The following is a 25,459-nucleotide window of genomic DNA, read 5'->3' as shown; positions in this document are numbered from 1 at the left end:
CACAGACTCAATTTTTCTGCCTCAGAATAATTGGGCTTGGTTTATGAAGGCCCAGTCTAGAGAAGAGATCAGCTCTGCCATCCTGATGCTAGAAGCCCTCTCCGGTGCAGAGGAGCAGGATTAAGCCCTGTAGAAGGCCAGGTTGCCCTGCGCTTCCCAGGACAAGGCTCTGCTTAGATAAAGAACGATGCAAATACCAGCCCCATGAGAAGCCTCTGCAGGCTCTCCTCTTGCCGCGTGGGAATGCCCATGCTCTGGGTCATGCGCCTGTGTGGGAAGTGTCCCACACCCTGGGTCGCTCCCAGTAGGACCTACGATGCAGGATAACAGCTAGAGCCGCACTTTCTGCCGGCGCTCCGGGGACTGCGGAGCCCTCAGCAGCCCTACTCGCTCCCCCAGCCCCAGTGCAGCGCCGCAGCCACCCTCCTCCTCCTCCGCAGCCCCGCACACCCGGTTACAGCTGACGGACAGATCCCAGATCAGGAGATCACGGGGTGTGCCAGCTGCAAGGCAAATCCCATGACCGGTCAGAGAGACTTGACTGGTCTCTGGGATGGCAGGGATCCCTGGCCAAAATTCCATGCCTTCCATCGTGCTGGAGTCAGCTTTGATGAGCATAACAGCCCTGTCTGGCTGGCGAATATCTGCCAGTGGCCCACAATGCTTTTGCTGTTGCCGGAGCAGCAGCCTGCCTCACTCGGAGTAGTTAGCTTCTACTTGCATGCCTAATTCATGATAGGGAAGTGGATGTGAAATGAAGACTGCAGCATGGGAGTGAAAGCTGCAGACTAGTTTTGTAAGAGTATTCAAATTCTCCAAGATGCTCACAGGCATTCACTTTCAAAAGCTTTCAGAAACCTAAATTTCCTGAAAATGAGAGTCTGTTGGTTGGGTGATGCTGTAAGTGTCGAGACAATTCTCTGCTCCGCTCAAACACTTTATAGATCTGGTTCCATCTTTTTTTTTTTCCCCCTTCATAGAGGGCTCAGGTTCATTACTTACAAACTGCCACTGACGAGCACTCATTTTTGGAAATGACCCCGCCAAAGGCTCTGCTGCACATCTGAAATGAGTGAGAGACCAGAGGAATGACAGCGAACCCCTCAGCAACAAGCAGCTCTTCGAAGAGCATCCCTGGGGAGCCGGCACAAAGCCCAGCAGCCCTGCCTCCCAAGCACTTCTGTTGAACATTCACCTTCGGCTATCACGTCCTGCGCTTTGAGGAGAGAATGACAAATTCTTGATAAATGGGCAAGAAAGCTGCAGAGTTCGTTATGGTTTCTCTCCAAGATTTTTGCTGTCAATGCCCTGGAATCAGCAGAGCCAGACCCGGCCGCGTTACTGAGACTCCTTAATTTGCACTGGCTCCCATCAAAGTGGCGATGAACGAGCATTTGCCAGAAATGAGTTCTCCCTTTCCAGCTCCCTCAGTGCTCGTAAGTGACTCACATGATATAAGTCAGGCCTACGCTCAGAGCAGCCTAACTGCTGGCCTGCTTTACCTGCCCTGCTGGGCTAATGGGCCTGGCCAGGGGTGACTCGTTAGGGAGATGAGCTGGTCCCCTTCCCTTTCCCCCATCCACTTTCACTGTGGCCTGATGAAAGGGCAGAGCCATTGCCTGCAAACATCCTCACCCTCCACCTCCCCACTCCAAAAAAAAGAATAACCCCCCCGGCTATTACATGGACAGACACACCTGTAGCATCTCATAGATGTTGTCTACCATATGACTGAGGAGCGTGGTTCATGCTGCCCTCTCTTTCAGGCCAAACGTACCTGGGAGAGGACGCGGGAGCTCTGGAAAGGCAGCTGGAAAAGCAAGTGGAGAAGTAGGTTCTATTCTTTGGAGGGATAAACAAAGAGAAATGAGATGCTCTGAATTTTTGCATAGGGGAAGTATGTGGGGAGGCAACAAAGGGAGTCTGTCCCAAAGTTGCTCCCATAAAGCAAAGAGCAAACTCCAGATTTTAAACTAAACCAAGGAAGTTTCATATTAAACAGTGCCCACAAAAGCCATGCTAAGCTCGGGTAGAATAATAAATTAGCCATTGGTTTTCCTGGGCAGGCTGGGCTTGTGAGCGCAGTTAACAGCTAAGAGAACAGGTCAGTCAGTTGGTCACCTCGGAAAAAGCCCTGCTGGGGTTTCATCCTGCCTTTACACCGATGATTTCTGAGGAGTTACAGGAATTCACCTGTGTGGAGGATAGAGGTGCAGCTCATATTGCGTATTGCCTTTCCTTCCTACCTTCTAGTCAGGAACAAGTTGTTCTGCTCTTCAGATGTAAGCCGAGCTACGAAACGCTCCCTTCCATCCTGCTCCTTCCAATGCCAGTGATAGAAATTTGACTGGCTTCAGCTGAAGCAGGGCAGGATCTAAGAAAATCAGGAAGCCCCATTCTCGGTGTGCTGAGAAGCTACGCATAATAGGGTACAAAACCACGACAGTGTAGGGTGTGCAAGGAGTGTGCCACGTAGTACAAGAAGAAGCTGTAGATGGGGATGAGACAACCAGAATCTGTTCGCAGCTAGCAACGGGTATGGAAGGCAGTGATGGGAGACAGCTGCCCGGACTGTGATGCTACACGCCGAAGAAAGAGGTTTACTTCATTTCAGTGGAAGGAAAAAAACCACAGCTTTTGGGCTGATGGTAGCCACCTCCCAGGGTTTACAAATTCAGGTTTTGCAAAGTAGGATCCCCTTGTGCGATGGTATGTGGATGTTTGGATTATGGTGGCCGGTTGCCTGCTACAACATATAGTTTATAATGGACACACCTACCGCATTAAAGGGCTGCGACCTGCTCTCGTTTATGATAGTCAGGTGTGGCTGGCTGGGACCAGGGCGAGTTATCAAAGCTGTTGCTTGACAGGGCCAAGTCTGGACACTTAAAACACCAACAGTTTGCTCCTGTGTGACCACTGTGCATTGAAGGTTAGGCTTTGGACTCAAGTTTTTCTTTTGGGGAACAAATTCAGGGCTCAGTGAACAACCAGAAGTTCTGTTTGAAGGCAAAAGCAGGTCGGCCCAGAGGTCAGACACACTCCCCGACGTGGCGCCGATGTAACCCACTACTTTTTGTTGTATTACAATGTCTGCTCCACTGACAGAGGAATTACTGTCCTGCACTAGAACCAGGGTCTGTCCCGTCTTAGAGCTTACCCTGTCTCGGAGAGCATCTAGCAGAAAGGCTCCAGAGGAGGGGAGAGGTGGATTTACTAAGGAGAGGGAGGGATCTTTAAGCCTGAGATGATCTGAAGCCCAGGGTATGTTGGGACAGCCCTGAAATTCAAACCGTCGCCTGATCCTCCCAAAGAAAGCCATTAGGATGCTATTTTATCTTGGAGCTTAAAAATAGCACACGGTACAAGCAGTTGTTATATATGTGCCTTTCATCAGGACACGGGACTTCCCCCCCATCTTCCCCTTACAAGCTGTGGCCCTGGAAGCGTACCCACCCTCTCAAGTTTGGGAGGAGGTGGGTGGGCAGAAGCTGCAACCTTAACTCTATGGATGGGGTGTGCCCCCTTCCACAGCCTGATGCAAGGAGTGTTTCCTCCCTCGAGTGACCAGATATAAGAGACGCACCTACTTTTGTTTTAATTTAGTCACCACACTTTGATTTTCTTATCTAGCAGGCCAGTGTGTCACATACTCTAATGAGATTTAGTAGCCCTGTAGCTCCCTCCGGTCAGGTGAGTGACACATACACCCCTTGGGCACATGCAGGGACCTCGCTGTCAACAGACAGGGGATGATCTCCCTTCCTCATGGACTGACTCGCATAATAGGTTATAATGGTTTAAACCATGAAGAATGAGGCGGAATATTCCTCCTCCGTGGTTGCTGTCACTGTACCAATACTGGATAGTCGCACCTTTCTCTTGTCTGCACCCTAGGGAGTTTCAGCCATGTGCATCGCAACTACTTCTGCTGTAAAAAGCATGTTCTATCATCACTTACCATCCCGCTATGACATTCACCCCTATATCTTGTTCTCCTGCCCTTCTCCTGCACGGAAGGGGGTTTGCATTTCTGGTCCAGAAGAGCCGTGGTGGAATCTAAGCAGAAGTGGTTCAGCCACCCGGAGGGGTGGGTGAACTCTCCATCTGGCCCCGGACATTACATTTCACAGCAAGCCTCCTTCCAGCTACTTCGGCACATTGACGAGCCCCCCTGTCCAGTGTCGGCATGCATGTTCTCCCAGGACGTCCTCTCCCCCGCCAGATGCAGTCCTTTCCTGCCCCACCTCACCCTCCCCAAGCCACGGGATCTCCTTCATCGCCTGCCAGCCGTCATCCACCCTCAAACTGCTCTGGCTCCATGAACCATCTTGGTCTGCGAAGGTGAGATGACAAAGCTTTGCTGCCAGGAACTGCAATGTGCCGCCTGCCCTTTGTCACTGTGTGCCAGCGCTGTACGCACGCTAACGCCTGCGGAGGGGACCTGCTCTTACCAGAGGCTGCACCAAGCCAAAGCCATGGTGCCGAGCCACTCGCCAGCACCCAGGGCCTCCCAGCCGAGCTCAGGCCCCATCAGTGCCCGACAGCCCCATCTCCCCTCAGACCCACGTTCCCTCACCGTACCCCCTTGCGCCCTTCCCTGTCACCTCCAAGCACCCTCGCCACCATGTCCCCTCACTTCTCCCCAGCTGCCATCTCCCCTCGCCGCTTCCCATCAGCTGCCTTCCCCCCAGCCACATCCCCATCCCCATCCCCATCCCCTCAGCCCCCTCTCTGCTTCCCCCCAGCCACCTCCCCTCAGCCCCCTCTCTGCTTCCCCCCAGCCACCTCCCCTCAGCCCTCTCCCTTTGGTCCCGCGGCTCCTCAGCCACATCCCCTCAGCCATGTCCCCCCAACCCCCTCAGCCCAACGCCCCCCACCTCATCCCCATGGCCACCTCCTCTCCCTGCGCCCCCCTCAAACCCTTCCCCCCATCACCCCACCGCCCTCCTCCTCCTCCCCTGCGTCCCCCACAGCCACTCCTTCCCCTCTCGGGTCCCCCTCCCACCTCCCCCGCCATTCCCCACGGCTCAGCCCCCTCAGCCCGCCCCCGCCGCCCCTCTCCCCTCGGCCCGGCCCCGCCCCGCCCCACCCAGCGCCATGGCCCCTCCGCGCCTCACCCTACCCCGCTGCCCTGTCAGCGCAGCACCGCCTCAGCCCCGCCCACCTCCAGCCCCGCCCTGCGCCGCCCGCCCTCAAGGGGATTGGCGGGCGGCGGGCGCGGCGCAGCGCTATTGGCGGAGCGGCCGAGGTCCCGCCCGCGGCGCTAGCAGGGTAGTGCGCTCGGCGTGAGGCCAGTGGCGGCTCTGTTCCCTCCTCCTCCCCCGGCCGGGCCCGCAGGGGAGAGTGACACTCACCAGGCGGCTCCGTCCCGGCGGCAGCCCCCCGCGCCCCCCTCCGCCTCCGGTAAGGGCCGCCGCTGCGGGGCCCACCGCTGCGGGCGGGGAGGGGAGCGCGGGGGTGTGGGATACCCCGCTCCGAGCCGGGGGGAGCGGGCGCGGCGCACTGTGAGGCGATGGAGGGGCGGCCCGCGCCGGGCGCGGGGGCTCGGGCCTCGCCCTTGCGGGGGGCCGCGGAGCGGGGAGGGACGCGGGGGGCCGTGCAGGGCGGCTGGCGGGGGGCGGCGGCGCTCCGGGCGCCCTTTGTGAGGGGCGCGGAGCGGGGGGCGGCGGCCGGGCAGCGGGGGGCGGCAGCCGGCGGCGCGGGAGCGAGGGCGGGCCGGGCTGCGGCGCGGTGGGTGACAGGGGGGCGGCGGGGCGGAGGGTCCCGGGGCGTCAGGGGAGCATCTGCCGGGCGGAGTTTGCGCCTGGGTCATCCCGGAGGGAGCGGGAGCGGCCGGGGGGCGGCTTTGTTGGGTGTTTCATGGCGGGGGCGGGGGGGGGGGGGGAAGGGAAGAGGCTGGGATGATCCTGCTGCTTGTGGAGCTTTATTTTAGGCAGAGCTTTTTTAGAGCCGGCTCCCCCCAAACGCACTGGAACGGCGTTTGTTGTTCGAGGGCAGCGCTGTGAATCGGCGCTTCTCCTCAGGACCTCCACAAACTTTCCGTAACGCGGTTTGTCCCGCGTCCTTCCCCGCTACCCCTTCCGTGTGGCCAGCCCCCTTCCCCGCTTTATCGGGTTTGTCGTGGCGTTGCGGCGGGGGCCGTTCGCGCCGTCACGCGGCGAGGCAGAAGGGCTACGCGTGTGCGGAGCCGCCGCGCGGCGCGGCGCGGCGCGATGGGTGTGGCGGGCGGGCTGGATGCGGCGCGCTGGAGGCCTGTGCGGCAGCGCTGCCCGGTCACCCGCAGCTCCCAGCCGCCGTCCCTCCCTCCAGGCCTCTCCAGGCGAGCAAACCTCTTTTAGGAAGAGGAGTTGTAGTTTTAAGCCTTAAACGAACGCTTGCTGCAGCGGGATGTAAGGTTAAACTTGAAGCGGGGAAGCTTTTGGTTGTGAAGATGCTGTTCTCCTCCCAAAAGCGATTTCTAAGTGTGTCTTGCCGTAGGTAGTATGCTTGGGTGTAAACTCTGCTTCTCGTGGAGGGGTGTGTTAAATGCATGATCTGTGACTATTAAACCTGAATTTCGATGTGGGGTTTTGTTATTTCAGGTGGTTCTTGATTCTTACATGGTTGCTCCCTCTCTTATTTCTTTCCCCTGATGGGAGAAGTAGTATGGACTTATCAAACTAACTCCTTTATTTTAGCTTTTTAAAAAATGTGAGTTTTTTGTTTCCTTTTGTTTGCTTTGTGTGTTCTCTTTTTTTTTTTTTAAGCTGGAATCCTCTATTCAGTGAAGTGTGTTCTTCCCAGCTTACAATTTCAGCTGAGGATCTGACAGGTTTCTTGAGTAACATAACACACATCTAAGTGCTTTCTCACTGTTTCAGCTGGTGGCAGAGCAAGCCTTGCTCAGTGCTTCCTTATGCCCTCTTTATGCAGGGCTCTGTGTGTGACGCTGCTGCAGCTTCATTTTGTAAACTGAAAGGACAGGACTGCACTGAAGTTTTACAACTGGAAAGCTTATTTCCTCTTTGCTAGGGCTTGATTGTTCCATCTGGTAGTGTGTGTGTTACTAGTGTTACATATATAAGGTGCTGTTGTAGCTCCATTAACTTCTTCTTTTATTTGAGAAAGAAATAAATTCTCACTCAAATATTCAATGTAGCAATACAGTTAATTATGATAAAAGTGATATTGTCTGGACAGACCTGCCTGTGTTAAAATTGCTCTAGGTTTCTTTTGTTCACTGGCTTTTCCTTATGAGAACTGATAAAACTTCTGATTATCTTTTCAGATGCGTTTTCGCTTCTTTTTTCTCTTTTGCCCTCCTCACATCAGAAGAGATGGGCTTTTTCACTTTTAAAAAGAGCTTAACTGACTTGTTAGTGCAATAATAGCAGTATCCTGTGTCTTCTGTTTTCTTTGGTAATAATTACATGTTAATGACAAATAATAAGCTTGAAGGCAGAAGAGTTGATCTGTTTGTGAGTGGGATTGTTGACTCAAACAGAAGGACATGGATATTACTAAATCTGTATTATGTGTCCCTGCAGAAATGACATCAGGGGAATATCAAATAATACAAAGAAGCATCAGTGGCTTGAAGATCATGGCCCTGCAAGTTGAGCTAAAGCACAATGTTGCCATGGGTATGGTTTTGTGGGTCACCCCTCGTTCCCCCCCGAGTCCTCAGATGATATTAGGAGAGGATTAAGTCAGTCTTGTCCTTAAAGAACAAATGGGAAGGCTGTTGATAGCACACTTATGCCAGCGGATGCTCATTGAAGCTTTAATATCCGAGTTTATCAGGTTGTTTCTTAAAAGCTAATGACTCGGTCAGTCAGTGTAGACGTTGCTGGTCGGTGATCCTTGGGCAGGCTCTGAGGAGTCCCGAGCACCAGGGCCCAGCTCCGCAAGGGTGAGGTTCTGCAGTTCCCAGGATATCTGGAGATCTGTTTTAACAAGTTGCCTAATTTGTCTGTGGGAAACTTTGAAGGTTATGAGTAGTGTAGTGTTGTGGGTAAATGCATCACTTCAGCCCTTGCCCGCTACTTTGTATGAGTTGGCTGTGGGCATCGTAGAGAGTGGAGCAGAGAGACCAGGAGGTGAATAATCAAGCGACAGGCTCCCATGAACTGTTGAAACCAACTTGGTCTCGCTCTGGTATCAGTGTATGCCAAGCCTTACAGTACTGGTGTCGATGCTACTTCTGAAGTACTTGGGTTTAGAGTGCTCCTTCGCTTCCCTTCCAGGGACACTTGACAGTTAAGCCTAGGCTTTAAATACCAAAGTATTGCTTAAACTCTTTTTTTCTATCATATTAAAAACCCCCACCCCTCTAACATAAGCGTGAGACAACCTGACCAACAGAAGTACAATGAAAATCGAAGCAACTTGGTGTTTGGAAGGGGCAGTAAGTGAGGCTGTGTGGAGGGTGGGACACGACTTGATTTCCAGTCTTAAGCTCACTCTATGAAGTCTGATGAATACTTAGTTTAAACAAATGAATTGCGTATTCTTTTTAGTGTTTGTGAAAGGGCTGACACAGCCTTAATTTTAGCGAATGGAGCTATAATTATATTTGAGGTCCCAATCCCTGTGGTATTTTAGTGGTTACCTCTCTTCCCTAGAAATAAATGAATCTGAGCCATTAAATCTGATTTGAATTCTTGCAGTTTGGGTCTATTTAGGACCCATCACTCTTAGCACTGTTCTTGCTCTCGTGTGCTGTTCTTAAGCTTACCTCCTGTTTAAACTCTCTGTCGATATCTTCAGCTAATAACTCGGTATTTAAACTGCATTTGTCTCATGTACATAGCACTGATGTGAAGGCTTCCAAATTCTGATATATATGAAACTTATGACTAAGGAAAACCACTGGTCAGACAGGGTGTAAGTCTGTCGAGATGAATTCAACCTACTTGCAATTCAAATGAAAGTGATGGTTACTTAAAAGCCAAATAATATATAACTATACCTTGTTTTGCTCCAAAAAAAATCCCAAATAATTTATTTTGTTAGTCCAGACGTAGATTGGAAGATAAAATTCCAGTCTCCTCCTCTGAGAATGAAGAGTTCAAGGCACATTACTCATCATGTTGTTGCTAGTCTGATTGTAGATGGCAAAATTATATTTTGTGTATGTGCTTCTGGAGTTTCAAAGGCGAATGTGAAGAAGCTAATATCGCTCTGAAAGGCGGATGGTTATTTCCTGTAGCTTCATGTTTGTGCTTCTTGTCCCAACTAAAATAGATCAATCTCTTGCTTAGTCAAATGTCTGTGTGTATGACTTCCTCATGTCTTAACAGTGCAATCGAACTGATTTTCTTTGCCCTTTTTTTTGCCCCCCCCCCCCCCCCCCCAATTAAATTATACTCAGCTGTAGATCAGAGCAATGCAGGGATCTGTGATTACAGCAGACGGTGTGGTGGCAGAGCAGCTTGAGTCTTGAGCCTGAGCCATCACTGCTGCTGTCATCTGCTACAGAGTTCATCTTCTGGAAGAGAGGGTAGCTGTACTTTGGATCAGACTCTTGGAGGTGGCATAAAAGATGGGTAGAACAAAGTCCAGCCTATGTGAATAAGGCATATAGGTAGACTTGTACAGCAGGCAAGCCTGTGTTTCCCTTGTGGTGGATTTCTTCAGCCTCCTATAACTTGGAAGCCGATTTCATGACTTCGTATTTTGCACATGTAAAAGAATTTCTTGTGGGAAGAAAAGGTCAGTGAAATAAGTTGCTGTAGACTTAACGCAGATTTTAACACAGTAACAATAAGAATTAAATACTTCTGGCTCACACTAGTGCCCTCTGTTGCTCTTGGAGAGGCTTCTTAGTAAAGTTTTGGAAATTTAAATGTTAGAAATTATTAAATATTATTTAAAATTATTGGGAGTTCTAACCCCAAAGGATTATGGACAGATATTAGTGTGATGCTTAAGTAGTATTTAAACTCTAGCACTCTTAGATATATCAGGATAGCGCTAAGGGTTTGGCAGTGGGGAGGGCGCTGTTCCCAAACAAGATTAGTCTTGGGCTCCTCTGAGTAAGTTGTTAAATTATATGTATTGTCGTACAAGCCCATCTTTTGTAACTGTGGGTATGCTTGGTAGCAGAATGTTTGCTGTTGTTGCTCTAGAAAACGTGAGAGACAGTGTTAATGGGAAGTGTAAGTCTGAAAATGGATGTACCTGTGAATGTGTATTATGGAGTTTCAGTATGCTCTCTTCCCTTGGAATATCTGCTGGAAGGTGGGAGGGTGGTCGGTTATTTACTCTGTTGCTTTACCTGCATCCTCCCCTAGAAATGGGGAGGGAAGGGTCTGATTTCTTCCCTGCCTACCCAACCTCTTCACTATTAGGAAGGGGTATTTCTTGTTGCTCTTTTATTCCTTGCCTGGCCTCTTCTGAGTTTTCCTCTGAGAGAGTGGAAGCTGCTGAATTAGTACTTCTCCCAAGGACTAGCAAGGTACTAACTGTGAGGTAAAGCTAGCAACGCCCCTGTGATTTGGGCAAAATTAGTTGTAGCTGCATTATTCAGGTGGCTTTGTGCGATGCAATAGGCCCTGTATTAGCTTTCCTTTGTGAAGCTTAGATTTGTGCTCGCTTGGAGTGGTAACTTGTTTTGTAAAGAGAATTTAGCGTAGACAAACACAGGTCTGGAGTCTCTGTACCCTGCCCAAAATGACTGTGTTGGCATGGTGGAAAACTTGATATGTGGGTGGAAATAAGGTTAAGTATTAGGTATAGCCTTGCATGCTGGATGACGTGACACATGCGGTGTAGCTGGAGATTAAAATGGGATGAGCAGTTCCTTCATGCTGGATTCTGGCTATCAAGCTACTCATGTGTAGCTGCAGGAAGCTTCCAGGAGAAGTATGCAGTTAATCACATCCATTAGCGTGATTAAAATCCTGATTAGCCTGTGTCACTCACTCCCATTCTCCACCTACACTTAGCCCCTTTTATCTGGAGTATTTGCAAGTATGAGTGTAAGACGGATGGAGAACAATGCAGGCTCAAACCCACAGGATGGTCACTGGGCTCTTAAATGTATCACATAATTCTGGGCTGTATATTGTTATAACAGGCAAATTCTTCGATAAGCCGTACAGCTGCTGTCTGAACAGAAAAATCTTAAAAATCAGCCCTTCAGAGATAGAGGATCCTCAGCAAGATTGTTAGGAATCCAGCTGAACATGAAGTAGGCTTGTCTTGCTGGTCAGTCAAGTGCTCACAGCTTGCAAGCGTTTCCTATCTAGTGCGTACTCATGTTTTAATCTTAACGCCTCTGTCCACATTTGATGATGATCTATCTCTTCGTGTTGGTTGGCTTGTTGGATCAGTGCTGTCCTTGCCTCTAATGGCCAGGGCTAAAATGGGCCAGAGTGTGAGTCATACGTAGCTGTAATTCTACAGAAAGATGATCAGTTTTAGCCTGAAATTAAGGCCAGGGGAACTGCTTGCAGATAGGCTGATTGGATTTTGGCAAGGACTAATTAGAAGTGAAAGAAGCAAAAAAAGGGAGGTCACTTGCACAACAGAATTCACAAAAAACTATCCTTTTTTAAAACTTTACTTGTTGAGGAGATATTGTACGTATTAAAATTAGATCTTTTTGAAAAGGCAGGCTTCTTTCTGAGTATTAGGTCATACTTTCAACGCATTCCCGCCTGGGAGTGAGTCATTGTTCCTTTTGTAAAATTGCATTAGAGCTACATCATCCTGAAAAGCTGTTTTTCAGCTGAATTTAGGGTGTTGACACTTGCTTTAAACAAAATAAAACTATGGGAGCATTTATCAGACGAATTTCAAAGTATGTTTACCTACTCTTGAGTTCCGACTCCTGAAGTGCTAGAATACAAGATCAATTCATTCTTGTTAGTGCAACCCCTTGGGTGCTGGGGATGCTGCTTTCTGAGTGGGCTGGGTTTCACCCCCCCCACCCACTGGAGTTTTGAACCCTCAGCCCTCAAACTGAGGATTAGAGTGTATGTGTACATGTAATTTAACTGATGTTTTTGAAATACTTGAAGTCCTCTGAAAGGAGCAGAAAAACATGCATGTGCTTAGTCTTATTGCCTCCTCCCCAGCTTGTCACTTGTTTCTTGCACTAGCTGTGGTATGTCTAACTGGAGCTCTTTGGTATAGATACTCTGGCAGTTTGTCCTTCTAGGAGTGTGATACTGCAAGCTTGTTTCCATATTATGGCTTTTTTTTTCTATAACAAAATCAGCTTGAGGTTCCAGCCTTCTTCCGTGTTATGCTTTTGTTATCCTGCTGTTATTCCAACACAACTGTAAGTGCTGCAAAATGGGCCAGTGATCAGGTGGGATTTCTAGAACTATTTTTAGGAGCTGCATCAATTCTATTAACAGGGAAGCAGAAACGATTACTTGGAGAAGGGGATGCCTAGCATACGTCGAACTGGCTTTCTGTTGGCGAAGACGTGATGGAGAAGCACTGTCAGTGGTGTGACTGAACAAGAGCCGTGCAAAGCTTTCAGGCTTGGGGGTGGAAAATCCAACCCCGAACCACGTATACCTTCTACTGGAGCGGCTTAAGCCGCTGGGCATGCCAGGATGTTAATGGCAGTCTGAAAGTTTTGCTTTAGTGACAGTTTTCCTTTAATCCCCTCTGGAAAGTACCATGCATTTTCTAAGCTTCTGGCTATTAGTAATTTAAATTTGCCTGGGTTTGCAGACCTCTTCCTCTTAATGTGCCTGAGTTTGGTAAAAGGCTGTTATTCATGGCTTAGACTGAAGGTCCACCTGGTCTAGTAGGCGCTCTTGGCACTGACTAATGACGTCTGCTCAGGAAGCTCTCGCGTGCTCTGTTCCCGTGTGGGTAAGCTGGGCTTGATCTACACTTGAGTAGTCCTGTGAAATTATTAATGATGCTGGATCTGAAATGCTGTTAGAAATATTGAGGAAAACCCTATTGGAAAGAGCAGCTTACGGAAAAGCGTTTTTAAGCGTAATTGTTTGCACTGCTCACAGCAGTACGAAGTGCTTAATTCTCCCTGTAACCTGATTACTCTCTACACTAAGGTTCCCGTTCTGTTGGACTGAAATGGTGTTAATGAGAAACACGTGCATATTGAGTTTGGAGCTTTTCTTTTGGTTGTTGCTGATTGGGTTTTTTCCTCTCATCCCTTTCCAGTCCTCCTCTTGGTTTTTGGTGTTTTTTTTTTTGTGTGTGGCCTTTTTTTGGTGGTGTGGTTTTTGTTTGGGTGTTTTTGGTTTGTGTTTTTTTTTTTTAAACCTTGAGTATTCTACTTCTCAATCTTCTAACTCTATAAAGGCTATTTCTCTATTGCAACTCTAGTAAGTGTAGTGTTTTTTTTGAAGATGCTCCTATGCTTATCTGCACTGGTCTGAAGGAATCTCAGAACCGCTTTTCTGCTGTCCATAGAGAACTAGCTATTAGTAGTGAACGTAATTTTCTTCCACAGTTGTTAAGTTTCCAAAGACAAAAATCCACAAGGCAGCTCCAGCAGAGGCTTTGAATTAGGCTCTGCAGACCTAAGAGGCAAAGAATGAGACAAAAAACTGAGTCACTGGTTCTTCCTTCCTTCTGACTTTTGCAGTGGGAGTGAATTGCATTTCTTCTTGGTCATAAATCAAAGCAAATAGAAAAAGGGTTCTAGATGTTAAGAGCTACATGATTCAGGCTTCTTACTTAGCAGGGACTGTGGATTTTAAAGTCATTCAGTTATGCAGTAGCAACTTAAATATATTTATGTTAGGGATCCAATAAAAGATCATAACACAAGCTATTGATGCATAGCTTTAGAAGTATTACTTTGATTAGAACTTAATATATATATTAATGTTTTCCTTTATCCCTGAAAAGGCAGAGAGAAACCTCTGGAAAGAAAGGTGGGATGTAAAAGGAAGCCTTTAAAATGATCATGAGGCTCTGGAGGAAATGTTTGGTCAGGACAGTAATTGGTACTTGTGATTTGAGAGTCCCTGCTGAGGCTTGCAGAGTGCAGCTCCTGAGTGTCAGTTGGTTCCACCTACACCGGTGCAGTTGGACAAACTGATGGGACATCATCACCAGGATGTGTGTAAAACTGGTGATTGCTGTTAAGGCTTAAATCTCACATTAAATGCTTTTGGGATGACGTGCCATAATGCTTGTCACCCAGTATGTGTATCAAGTGGTACTACTGTGTATGACACCACGATGATGGGAGCTCTGTAGGATCTTGGGGTGGCTCAAGCTATATTTTATGTTACAAACTTATGTTTATGTATGAAGCTGCAAGTAGGTAATCTGCAGTATTACTTTTGTTCAGGATATCTTTATGCTTAAAGCATATCTATTATTTTTTCTTAGACTGTATTTTAACCCATTTAAGCATTTACAAGGTGAGAGTTAAAGGATAGATCCACCTTGTGTTCCAAGGGCTGGATGTTTTAACTCGTCTTTTAGGTAAAATGTACTTACTTTTTATTTTTGCATTGGGATTTGGACAGAGCATGTAGGGCAATAGGATCAAGTGTCACATTGGGGATTACATATTTGTCCCAAAGTGACCCTCTTAGTAGCTTGCATTGGTGTAATTGGTGAATGACTGACTGGATTTATAGGGATGTATATCTGCATTAGCGCTGATTTGATGTAACCCCAGCTTATTTACTTTTGGTTCAACCTATTTTCAGCTTGGGAATTCACTTTTAAGGAGAGACCCTGTAATTTGCATCAAACTAGCATTTTCAGGCTTATATTTCACCTTAAAAATAATGGTGGCTTTACTAGGAATAATAGTTCCACATCTGGATGCAGAAGAGTGATGCATGGCATTGTCTGGTTGCTGGAAACCAGATTTGCCCAATTAGCTGTGCGTTTATTTGAGATCTGTGGATGTCAAAGGTGTTTAAAAAAAACTGTTCAACTGTTCTGTTCTTGCATCAGTGGTTGTTGTTGCAGTTCTAAGAACACGACAACTCTTTAACTCTTGGTGTTCTATATTATTCTGATGTGTTGTGTTCCTTCACTGGTAGCTTCTATGAGATTTTCTTCTCCTATAATGGATAAATATGCATTTGGAAGAGTTGAGGAGCATAAACTCCTTGCAATTGCAAGCTTAGTTTTCTCCAGCTAAGATTTTTAGCTTGCCAAATTACCTCTCATGGTCAGTATTGCTAAAAGACTTGCCCTATGGGCACATCCTTCTATACTCTGAACACGCCTATGGCGGGACCCTCTGCCTCCAGTGCCGGTTATCACTGGAGATGGTAATTTTGCTAGGACTGTCCATCTTCATCTAGTGTGCAGTTAATGCATGCTCCTCTCTGGCAGAATCTCCTAGAATCATGTTCAGGTAATGATGGATTAATAAGTGGTTGTGATGTGCTAAACAAGAAAAGCTGAACAGGTCAACTCACAGCAGAGAGCCACGCTGTACATTAAATCTTGTGATGTGTTTGACAAAAGGCTTTAGTTCTAAAGCGTTGACTTGGTTTTTTTCTTAATTACCATGAACTGTGTTTGTGCCACAGGTTCTGCCCTGCCACCCCACTACTGCTGCACTCCTCTCTCTGCTTGTCGTCTTTGCATCGTATCAGCTGAACTAGCATCTGACCTATGCTGCTGTCTTCCTCCCTTACTTGTGTTTCTTGTCTACCAAATCCTGTTCGTGTCCCCTCTGAATGCATTGAATGTGGGGTGGCTTTCTTTTTTGCTTCAAAGACCCTTCAATAAAAGCTGTTTGAGGGTTGATTGGAGATGTAGTTTAATATGGTGCTCCTAAAAAATTTAACTCTGGCTGGCATCAGCTGATGCTGCGTCTTATTTAAACATACTGCAGACTTCTTGATGTTTTCCCCTGGGGGACTGACTTCCTGTGATAAAATGCGATTCCCTTTTAAAGTAGAGGTCCGTGGTTATATAATGAGAGTAGGAAATGGTCCAAAAGTGACACTGGGAGAATAGAAAAGTTATTTTGGTAACTGACTGTTGGACAGGAGAATAGAAAATATGCTCAGGAGTAATGTGAATTCTCTTTGGAAAGTGAGAGGAACACATTTAAGGAATTAAGTAAGGGAGTGACCGGGTCAGAGTAGCGGAAGGGTGGTTATGTTAAAGGCAGAGTTGTACAGTGCATATCAAGGATTCCTCTTAAAAGATTTAACTCTTTCTAAACTACTTCTAATCTCCTCAGTGAGCTGCTGTGTTGTTCTTAATGTGTAAAGTTTGAATCTTGAAGAGCCACGCTGGCTTTTTCTTTTTTGATGTAAAGACACGCGTGTAGGTTATCTGTTAATTTGCGTACATGGTTTTGTGTTCTCCCCCCACCCAGTAATGCCAGACCAGGGAATTCCTTTCTTCTACCTGCATTGTCTGTTCCCCCTTACCAGGATGGCAATCTTGCAAAGAATTATGCAGCAGTTGGTGGGCAAAACTGGCTTTTTATGCTATTGGTAGGGCACTATTGAAATTCCTAAATCAGATCACCTGTACTCAGCAGGGGTTAAGAGGCAGAGATACAAACCCACAGGGAAGCCAGGTGGATTCTGGCAGGGCGTCACTGAACTTGCTGAGCCTTCATAGTCTGCTCTTAGACGGAGGAGCTTGAATTCAGTGCTGCATACCTGCTACACTCTGTGCTGTGCCCTGCCGTTCTTGCAAGTCTGGTGTTCGTACGGATTTAAACTGGAATATTGGTTGTGTTTTTTTGTATAAGGCTCTTTTAAAGAAATGTAAGATTTTTTGCACTTGATATTCGCATTTTGTGGTGTAATGAGAATTTTCTATCTTCTTGCTCATTGTGTTTTTGATTTCATTTCTCTTCGCTATTTTCATGTTTTGTACTGTCTGTCCTTGCCTCAAAGAGGGAATATGGGTGGAGGGAATGAGACCACCTTTACTTTAGTTCCCCGTTCTGTTTGTCTCTCTCCTGCTTCCTCAGTAACCTGTGCTAAAGCACTGAGCTTTGGAATAGTGCTGACACCTTGAAGTGTCATCTCCAGTAAAATAAATGCGAGAAACAGCTTCTCTTGGGCCATAACTTCGGTCTGATCGTATATATGAAAAAGCATTGTTGTATTGCAGATAACATGTTTATAGCTCTTGGTGGTATGTTCTGAGGTCAACATACCTAGACTTTTGGCAGAGCTCAAGCATGCTCGTAAGGCCCCAGACAGGGGGTACTCTTGAACAGCCGTATAATTTTGGCACCACTTAATTTTTTACCGTATAGAAGTGAAAGGGGAGATACTAAAGTCTGTAGGTGTAATAAGTCCTTGTGTGGAATCCAGTTGGAGAATCACAGTTTTTAAAACCTGGACTTGTAGGTGCTGGCCAGCCATTCTGGAATCGTTAGCTGAGACCACCCCTCTGTCTGTCTTCTAAAATCCTTTTCTTTGTCAGCTTTGTTATAGAAATTGCATTTGGGGAGTGGGAGGAACACAGATTATCTGAGAAAAATGTTCTTGGCATAGCTGATCTGCTAGCTTAACGAAAGCAGCACGCTCCGTCCCGTGCTAACAGGACTGAATGCCCACTGATCACCCCAGGACTCCAGGTGCCGCAGCTTACCAAGACCGGATTCCTCGTGTTTGCCCTGGATCCCCCACGCAAGGTACTCCCCCGTGGAACGAAGCAGAACGTAGTAATGGCAGCCTTTACGCAGGCTTGTTTCTGAAAGGACCCTCAACTGCTTTTTGTCTGAGATAGGCCTGTAGAAACCTTGAAAATGCCCAAGATTGATCAAAATTAAACTGTTTTTCTTCCTTCGAGTCTGGGGTATGTTTATTTTCTCTAGTATGTAATTTATCTGTAGCCTTATTTTTCAGCAGCCAAATATGCTGACTGTGCCTGTTACATTTCCCAAATGAAATTCTCTGGCAACCTTTACATCTTCTAATATAATTTTTGAGGTGCTGATGTAATCAAATGGTTGAATGTGAACTGAACAGGAAATTATATAGTGCAAAACTTGCTCTTAAAATCTGTGTGGAATTAAAACGCCTCTGTTCTTTTTTTTTATATATTTTTACAGTAAGCTTTTGTGGCATTCAGTAACTTTCGGTAATTTTTTTTTAATTGAAGAAATGTCAATTTATTGAATGCCTAAAGGGAGCAGGGGAATCGAGACCGATGTGTTACATACCCATAACATATCATCAGATTTCAGTGGGATTTACTTCTCTACCTTGGTTCAGCACAACGTTTAATTATTAGAATAAACGTTGTGAATGTGAAGGGGGTAATGTGATAGATCACCGACTCATCATGTACTGAAGTTGAAATGCATTAGAGCATCCTGATTGTAGAACTGTAAACCCAGGCATTTTTCTCAACAATTCTAGTGTTCTGTAAAAGAAAGGTTCCAATTCATAAATTGAGGAATAAAATATGAACAACTCTCTGAAAGAAAAAAGTAAAATAGAGGTAGTCTCTGATCTTAAATGTCTTATTTAGCACATACAGATAACCTTGAGTAGTATTTTTTCCATACTGAATTTTGAACCCATACCTTTAAAGAAAGGGAACTTGGTAAGTGACTTGGAGGACCTACGGTGTTTTGTCCTTAAAATAATTAAGTTTCAAATCTAAGATGGTTGGATCTAATTATTTACACAACATAAGCTTTGGATTCAGCTGGAAGATGTTACTATGTTATAAAAAGTCAAGCTACCTAGGGAAGCTGTATACCCACTGGCTACGCTTCTCACTTACTGATATCGGCCTCTTTCAAAGTAGTTTTCTTTCAGTGCTCCCTGTTAATGCTTTAGATTTGAGCCTAAACATTTCTGGGGGATGAGGGGGGTGGGGTGGTGGAAGCTAGACCAGAGGAATAAATGAACTGTATTGGGGGGAAATAATAGCGAATAATTCAGCATGAACAGCAGAGGAGTAGGATGAAGTCACTATTAGTTGTTTTGGTATTTTTTGACAGTGAGGAAGACAGTGTTGCTCTCTCTGCTTTCATAGCATATGAAAAAAAATCAAAACGTTAAGAACTCCTACAACAGGTCAGGCAAAAAAATTCATCCACGTGGATTTGTGCAGTAGCATTTCTTCCGTTTTGTCCTTTACTCATCTTCCTGTTTGCCGTGCTCCGGTGAGGGTCAAACGTGGGCTGTCTCCTCTTCGCTGTTGGTGCTGCAGCCATAGGTGTTCAGCAGCAGCTTTTGTACCGCGGCCTGCATGCCTGTGAATCGTATGTGATTCTGTGTGGCCTTTGGGTGCCTAATACGGCTTCTTCAGAGTCTTCATCCAGGCTACCAGCGCTGGCGTACTGCAACAAAAAATGCCGTTTGTTCATAGAAGGCAAATACGCTGTAAACAGGCAAGTGCTGATGATGTTAGAGCTGGCCTATTTCTTCAAAGTCTCTGTATCTCCAAACAAAGAAGATTATATTTGGTTACTGCTGCTACCTTTGTCCTCTCAGCACTAGTTATCACACTTGGAGCTTACAGGTCACACTAATCGCTCTCATGGCCCCGCTTATCTCTTCTGAGAGTTTCTTTTAATCTTTCAAAGTATGGGAGCTGTAAGTTCTAGATGAAATGCTGTTGTATTATACTTTTCAGAAGCACAACAACAAAAAAGGGGGGTGTATACTGAGGGGGCCATTCTCATCTACTAAACAGGCATGTAGACTGTATTTAATGGAATTGACTCAAGTCTTATGTTTGGTTTTTTTTTTCAGTCTGGAGATTGCCTGTGAGTTGTCCTCCCTCTTAGCTAGCTCTTACTAAATGACTTCTGTTAGCCTACTAATTTTTTTTTTAAATCTATATTAAAAAAAAAAAAATCAGTGTGTTCAAGACGCTCACCGGATTGATCTGATTAAAGGCAGTCTCTTGCTTTCACGTTTCTTTTGTGTGAACTCTAGGTTAATTAAGTGACTCATTCATTCCGTCCAGCTAGAGCTGAAAGGCCGTGGAGGCGAATGAATTGCAGGCAGCAGATGCTTAGATGAAAGAAGAAACAAACCAACCACAGGGTGAAACTTTGAGGCATTTGTGTTTCCTTCTGAAAAGTGAGTTGAGAACAGACAGCCTGTGCCTCACCAGAGATCTGCAGAATTGATCCTTTCATAGAACATAATCAAAGTTTCCTTTGGTTCCTGAATACTACGTGACTTCTAGTTTTTGTCTTCATTGTTAATTTCTATGATCTAGCCATTGCTAAATGCCACTGCATTTTGATTTGTTTCAGTTGTGTGCTACACAATGGTAAATCTTCATGCTGGATCCAGTTTTCTTCTGCTGTTTATGGCTGAGATGAGAACTTCTGCATGACTAGAATAAAATAATGGGGAAGATCTGGAAGGAGGTTTAAAAAATGGTGTGCTCGGTTGCAGCAGAGTGAATAGGATGCTCAGGCATCAGGAGCCGTGGGTTCTGGCTTATATCCAGAGGATTATTTCTGGTTTTATCCAGCAAGCCTATTGCATGAAACACGGAAACAATTTTTGAAGCAGAAGTCAAACCCTAGAACGCTTGGTTAAGAGGGAGAGAGACAGTCAGTCTTGCTGGTCTTTCAGGCTTTATCTTGTGTGTCTGGGCTTACCCTACATGTAAAGGCTGACCCCTGTGAGCCAAGTGCCGGTGGCAAGCCTTTGGTTGGCAACGCACGTTTCAGAAGTGGGGTAGGTGGGGTTGAAGGCTTTCGGGCTGAGGAGGAAATAGAACAGGGATCTCCAGCTGCCAAGGTGTGGAGCCCACTTCATTAAAAATGGGGGCACTGTAGATGCTTTGATAATCTTTCAGCTTGATGCTGGTTGTGTGCGTATCATGTGCTTGGGTGTGTATGTGGGATCAGTCCTTTGGAGGCTTATGTGAGGATGCTGAACTTACAGAACTGGAATATGCCAGATAGTTGGCTTAATTGATTGTCAGTGCCCTCAGACAGGTACAACATCAGAACTTCAAACGCCGAATGAAATTTTGTACGGAGGACTTGGCTGCCTACAGCTTACTGGGCACCAGCACAGGCTGTGTAATCGTTGTTGAACTGGTATTTTGCAAGTAGGCGTCTCATCTCCTCTGACGTGAACTTCAGGGGCTCAGGAACAGTATTTGGATTTTATTGGGGGGGGGAAGAATGGTACTATGGCAGCTACTTCTATCTTTTTTTTTTTCTTATGCTCATTCTTCAGCAAGGGTGCCTTGCGCAGTAGTGCCCTTCTCCTTCCACACTGCCATATTCTTCTTCAGCCTGAGGCCGGGTACGGGCAGTCGAGAATACTTTCTGGTTGATTTTGGAATAAATGCAAAGTGTAACTGAAGTGATGTTCTATAGTCTAAAAGTATGTCATCTTTCAGATGCCAAGGGAAGAAAAAAACTAACCAAAAAGCCCCTCCCACACCCCTCTGATACTTGTCAGAAGTCATCCCCTTATGATTCTAATATTTTGGCTAAAAAAATCTAAAAATCTTAGAAGCGTTCTGAATCTAGAGAGGTAGAAACATAGAAGAAAAGAGGCAGCTACTGAATATTTTCTGAATATTAAAGTGAACCCTTCTGTAGAACATAGTCTTCACTAATGAACCATAACACACAACTAACTTTCTGAAGTGCAATGGCATGCAACAAAAAGCTTTCTTTATAAAGTTTGCTGTTGAGAATGATCTCATCCTAGTGACCAATCAGCCACTGTGCAATGCTCTAACTATTTGCCGAAACACAAGTGTGCTGCATCGGCTGACCACTGTGTAATCTGTTCGGTTGTGCTGGAGGGAGCTGTGCGTACGGTCAGACGCAGTCATGGCACGGGAGCAGGTAGGAGATGCTGTCAGTAGGGCGTTCCACTCCTTCAATTTAGGAACAAGAGCTAATCTTTGAGGTGGGTTAAGCAACAACTGCCTCCTGTGAATTGGATGTACTTTATTTTTCTGGCAATCACATAGATTTTTTTTTTAAATTTTTTAGACACTATGGAAGATTTTAATCAAAAATGGTGTAACAGTGATCCCTACCTTCATAGACCTCAATTACTTATTTTAAAGCGTAGTACAGTGAATCAATACGCCTCCTCTATTAAACTGACCCAGCTGTATTTTGCAGTGAAATTCTGTCTTGCCAGAGTAAGAAACAATGAAATCTGAAGTGCGTTAGAGCATTTATCTAACGTTCCCTTTAGATTAACTTTGTCACAGGCTTGCACAAGAAAAACATGTAGTGATTCCTGTCGCTACTGTGTAGTGATATGATACTCAGTAAACCCTGATATGTTCACTACAAAATATCAGCTCTTCGTGTGCTCGTGCTGCTGTGACTGAAGTCCTGTTGCCTTTTGAAATGCAGCCACTGAGAGGAGGTGCCTTCTCCCCCTCTCCCCATATCCCACTACTCTGTGCATGATTGGAGTTTGGGTATGAGATGATTGACTTGCAGTAACAATTCTGGAAATAATGGGATTCTGTTTAGCAGTGCAAACCGCTAGGAGTGGTGTGTGGTGAAGTGCCACATGCTTTCTACCTGGTTCCATTTTTAAAATGATAAAATTGTTGCTTTAAAATATGCAGTTGACTGGAAGGACTTACTGTAGTAAGAGTAAACCCAGCTATTCAACTTGTGCCATTCTTGTGGGAGTTGACAGCTGTCATCTGTCTTGCTCGCAGAGTTAGAATTCAGTGATGTGCCAGAAACAAAGTGAGTTTGATTCACTCTAAGTCAACTTTAAAAACTAGAAGTTACAGAATCCCAGAATGGCAGGGGTTGGAAGGGACCTCTGGAGCTCACCCCGTCCCACCCCTGCTGGAGCAGGCACCCCCAGAGCAGGGGCACAGGGCCGCGTCCAGGCGGGGGGTGAATGTCTCCAGGGAAGGGACCCCACAGCCTCTCTGGGCAGCCTGTGCCCCTGCTCTGGCACCCGCACAGGGAAGGGCTTGTTTCTTATGTTGGCCACGCTCCTTTCCATGCCCCCCAGGGCACCGCTGGCCCCCTTGGCCCCAAGGGCCCGGTGCTGGCTCAGGGTCACCTCGCTGCCCCCCAGCACCCCCAGGGCCTCTCAGCAGAGCCGCTCTCCAGCAGGTCCCCCCCAGCCTGTGCCGGTGCAGGGGGCTGTTCCTCCCCAGGGGCAGGACCCCGCACTGGCTCTGGTTGAACTCCACGAGGCCCCCCCGGGCCCAGCTCTCCAGCCTGCCCAGCCCTCGCTGGATGGCAGCACGGCCTGCCGGCGCATCGGCCGCTCCTCCCGCCTCGGTACCGCCAGCCAACTTGCTGCGGGGACGCTCTGTCCCTTCGTCCAGGGCATTGGTGAAGGTGTTGACCAGGGCTGGACCCAGCCCAGACCCCTGGGGAGCACCGCTAGTTACGGGCCTCCAGCCAGACCCTGCCCCATTGATCACGACCCTCTGGGCTCTGTTGCTGAGCCAGTTCTCAATCCACCTCACTGTCCTCTCACCCAGCCCACACTTCCTTAGCTCGCCTGTGAGGGTGTTATGGGAGACAGTGTCGAATGCCTTACTGAAGTCAAGATAGACAACATCCACTGCTCTCCCTTCATCGACCCAGCCACTCATGCCATCATAGAAGGCTGTCAGGTTGGTCAAGCATGATCTTCCCTTGATAAATCCATGTTGACTGTTTCTGATAACCTTCTTTGTAGTTGTAGGAGCTGCAGTGTTCATTGGTTTTGTTCTCTCAGTTTCTCGCTCCTGTACGATTATTTGTTGCCCTTGGATGCATTGAGAGCCACATGCTGGTTCCAGTTTAAAATGCAATAGCTGTGTGTACGGGGAGCCAGAAAATTGGAGTCTGCTCAAACTTAAATACAAATATTTTTGTCAATTAATGAAATGCTGAGAACTGGGAAAATAATGGAATTATGTATGAGACAATGTATTAAACTTGTCTTCCTTTTAGTTGGAGTTTGTCTTAAAAATGATGGAAGAATTAATCAGTAATTTTAGAGTCATAACAGCTGCTCAATCTGAATACAGCATGAGCGACTGCATTTCACCTACATCTTGTTGACTTAGAAATCCCCAAACCCTGGGTGGCATAGGAGCGGAGCTGTTTATATAGCTTGTTGCTTTGCTGGTAGCTGTCAGGCATGTTGCGCAGGCCAGTTTCATGGTATTCCCACCTCCTAGTTACATCTCGGTAGCGGTGAACATGATGTTTGGAAGTAGAGCCTGTAGCTGCAGGGTTCCTGTTCTCATACTGGCCTATCGAAACAGCAGACAGTGAAACAGCTTTGTTGGATCTTGCCAGTGAGCTTAAAATATATAAAAAACCTCCCAAACCTGCAAAACAAAACCCAAAATGCAAACAAGTCCAGTTCACAAGTGACTCCTACAAAAGCCAGCTTCGCATGTTTAAACAGAAGTCAGCGGCTGTGCATGCCGTCTGCCTCGGCACCGGCTCCGCCAGCGCTTCGTGCGGGCAGAGCGAGCGGGCACGTCCCCGCACCCGACCGCATCAGCCTGCTCCTGGCTTTATTTTGAGCTGTTTTAACGGCTGGTAGCAGTACGTGGTTCAGCCAGGATGCAAGTGAAACTCTGGATGGACATATGAATAGCTATATTTTTTTTCTTAATGAGTCTGAGCTGAAAAGTTTGAAGTTCAGATTAAAAGCAGGATGGTATAATTTTTTTAATTGGTCTTCACAGTAAGGACCTATGTATTCAACTGATAAGTTTTTCTGGTTTGTTTAGTGAGTTGAGCTGGCCCAAGAAGCAGTTCTCCCGCTATCTCAGCACAGGATTGCGGCAGGGATGTGCGCTGGGGGCCCCTGCTCCTTCTGCTTGCAGTGCAAACCTCAGCTCCTCCAGGACTATCACCCCCAGTCACTTATATGCGTGCTTGAGCAAGACTAGGCACTGGATTCTGAGGCCCCTGTATGGAGGAGGGAAGGATTTTTATTAGAAAATTACTTTTTTGGCACTGGAGCAGCTCTTGGGATTGTTTCGTTGGTCAGTTGAGGCCTTGCTGGGCTGAATAGATGATGTGTCGAGTATGCGTGCGTGTTCTCCCTCCAGCGGGTAGGCTTCTTGTGCATCCTGTGGCTCTGCAGAGCTTTCTTAATTCGAATAGCTGTGAGGAACAGAAATCATATGGATTAAGTATGGTGCTGGAAACTAGTTTTATTGGTACGTCTGAAGCATTTCCACAAGTGAATTTTTTCATTCAGCTGTAGTACAGTATTTTATTCATGTAGCTTTTGATTCCTGAAGACACTGAGACTTTTACAGCAGTAAATCCATGCACTAATTTACTTGATCGTGCTGTAGAGTAATGCAGTTGTACTGCTTGCAGCCTTGATGGGAAACTGCTGCTGATCTCACGTCTTCAGAGCAGATACTGCTTTCCTTGATAAGCACAGAACAAGTAGCTGAGAGAACAGTTCCACCAAGCTCCCTTTGTTCAGGGCACGGTTGTTGTGATAACACTGACAAACCAATACTGCTCCTCTGTCTTCAGCAAATAAACTAGGGTCTGTGCGGAATGAATCTTCTAAGATGCCGAGTCCTTTGCTTCCCCCCTGCCGCAGTTCTTCTCCATCTCATTTTTTAT

At 46.7% G+C, this 25,459-nt stretch overlaps 1 protein-coding gene across 5 annotated transcripts in view; it reads left to right on the top strand.

Moving 5' to 3' along the window:
• The first annotated feature begins 5,273 nt into the window (after positions 1-5,273).
• The window catches only part of MAP4 (microtubule associated protein 4), a 167,439-nt gene continuing 147,253 nt past the window's right edge, over positions 5,274-25,459 (top strand). For 3 of the 5 annotated variants that reach the window (XM_064445212.1, XM_064445214.1, XM_064445213.1), the window contains exon 1: positions 5,274-5,406. The gene's annotated coding sequence lies outside the window, so the exon portion shown is untranslated. The remainder of the gene's footprint in view (positions 5,407-25,459) is intronic. The other 2 variants (XM_064445210.1, XM_064445209.1) reach the window with 1 other exon arrangement.

Source organism: Phalacrocorax carbo, chromosome 2 (genome assembly GCF_963921805.1).
Source record: "Phalacrocorax carbo chromosome 2, bPhaCar2.1, whole genome shotgun sequence".
NCBI lineage: Eukaryota > Metazoa > Chordata > Aves > Suliformes > Phalacrocoracidae > Phalacrocorax > Phalacrocorax carbo.
The sequence above is the reverse complement of the archived record's forward strand: the minus strand, read 5'-3'. Positions and strand labels throughout refer to the sequence as shown.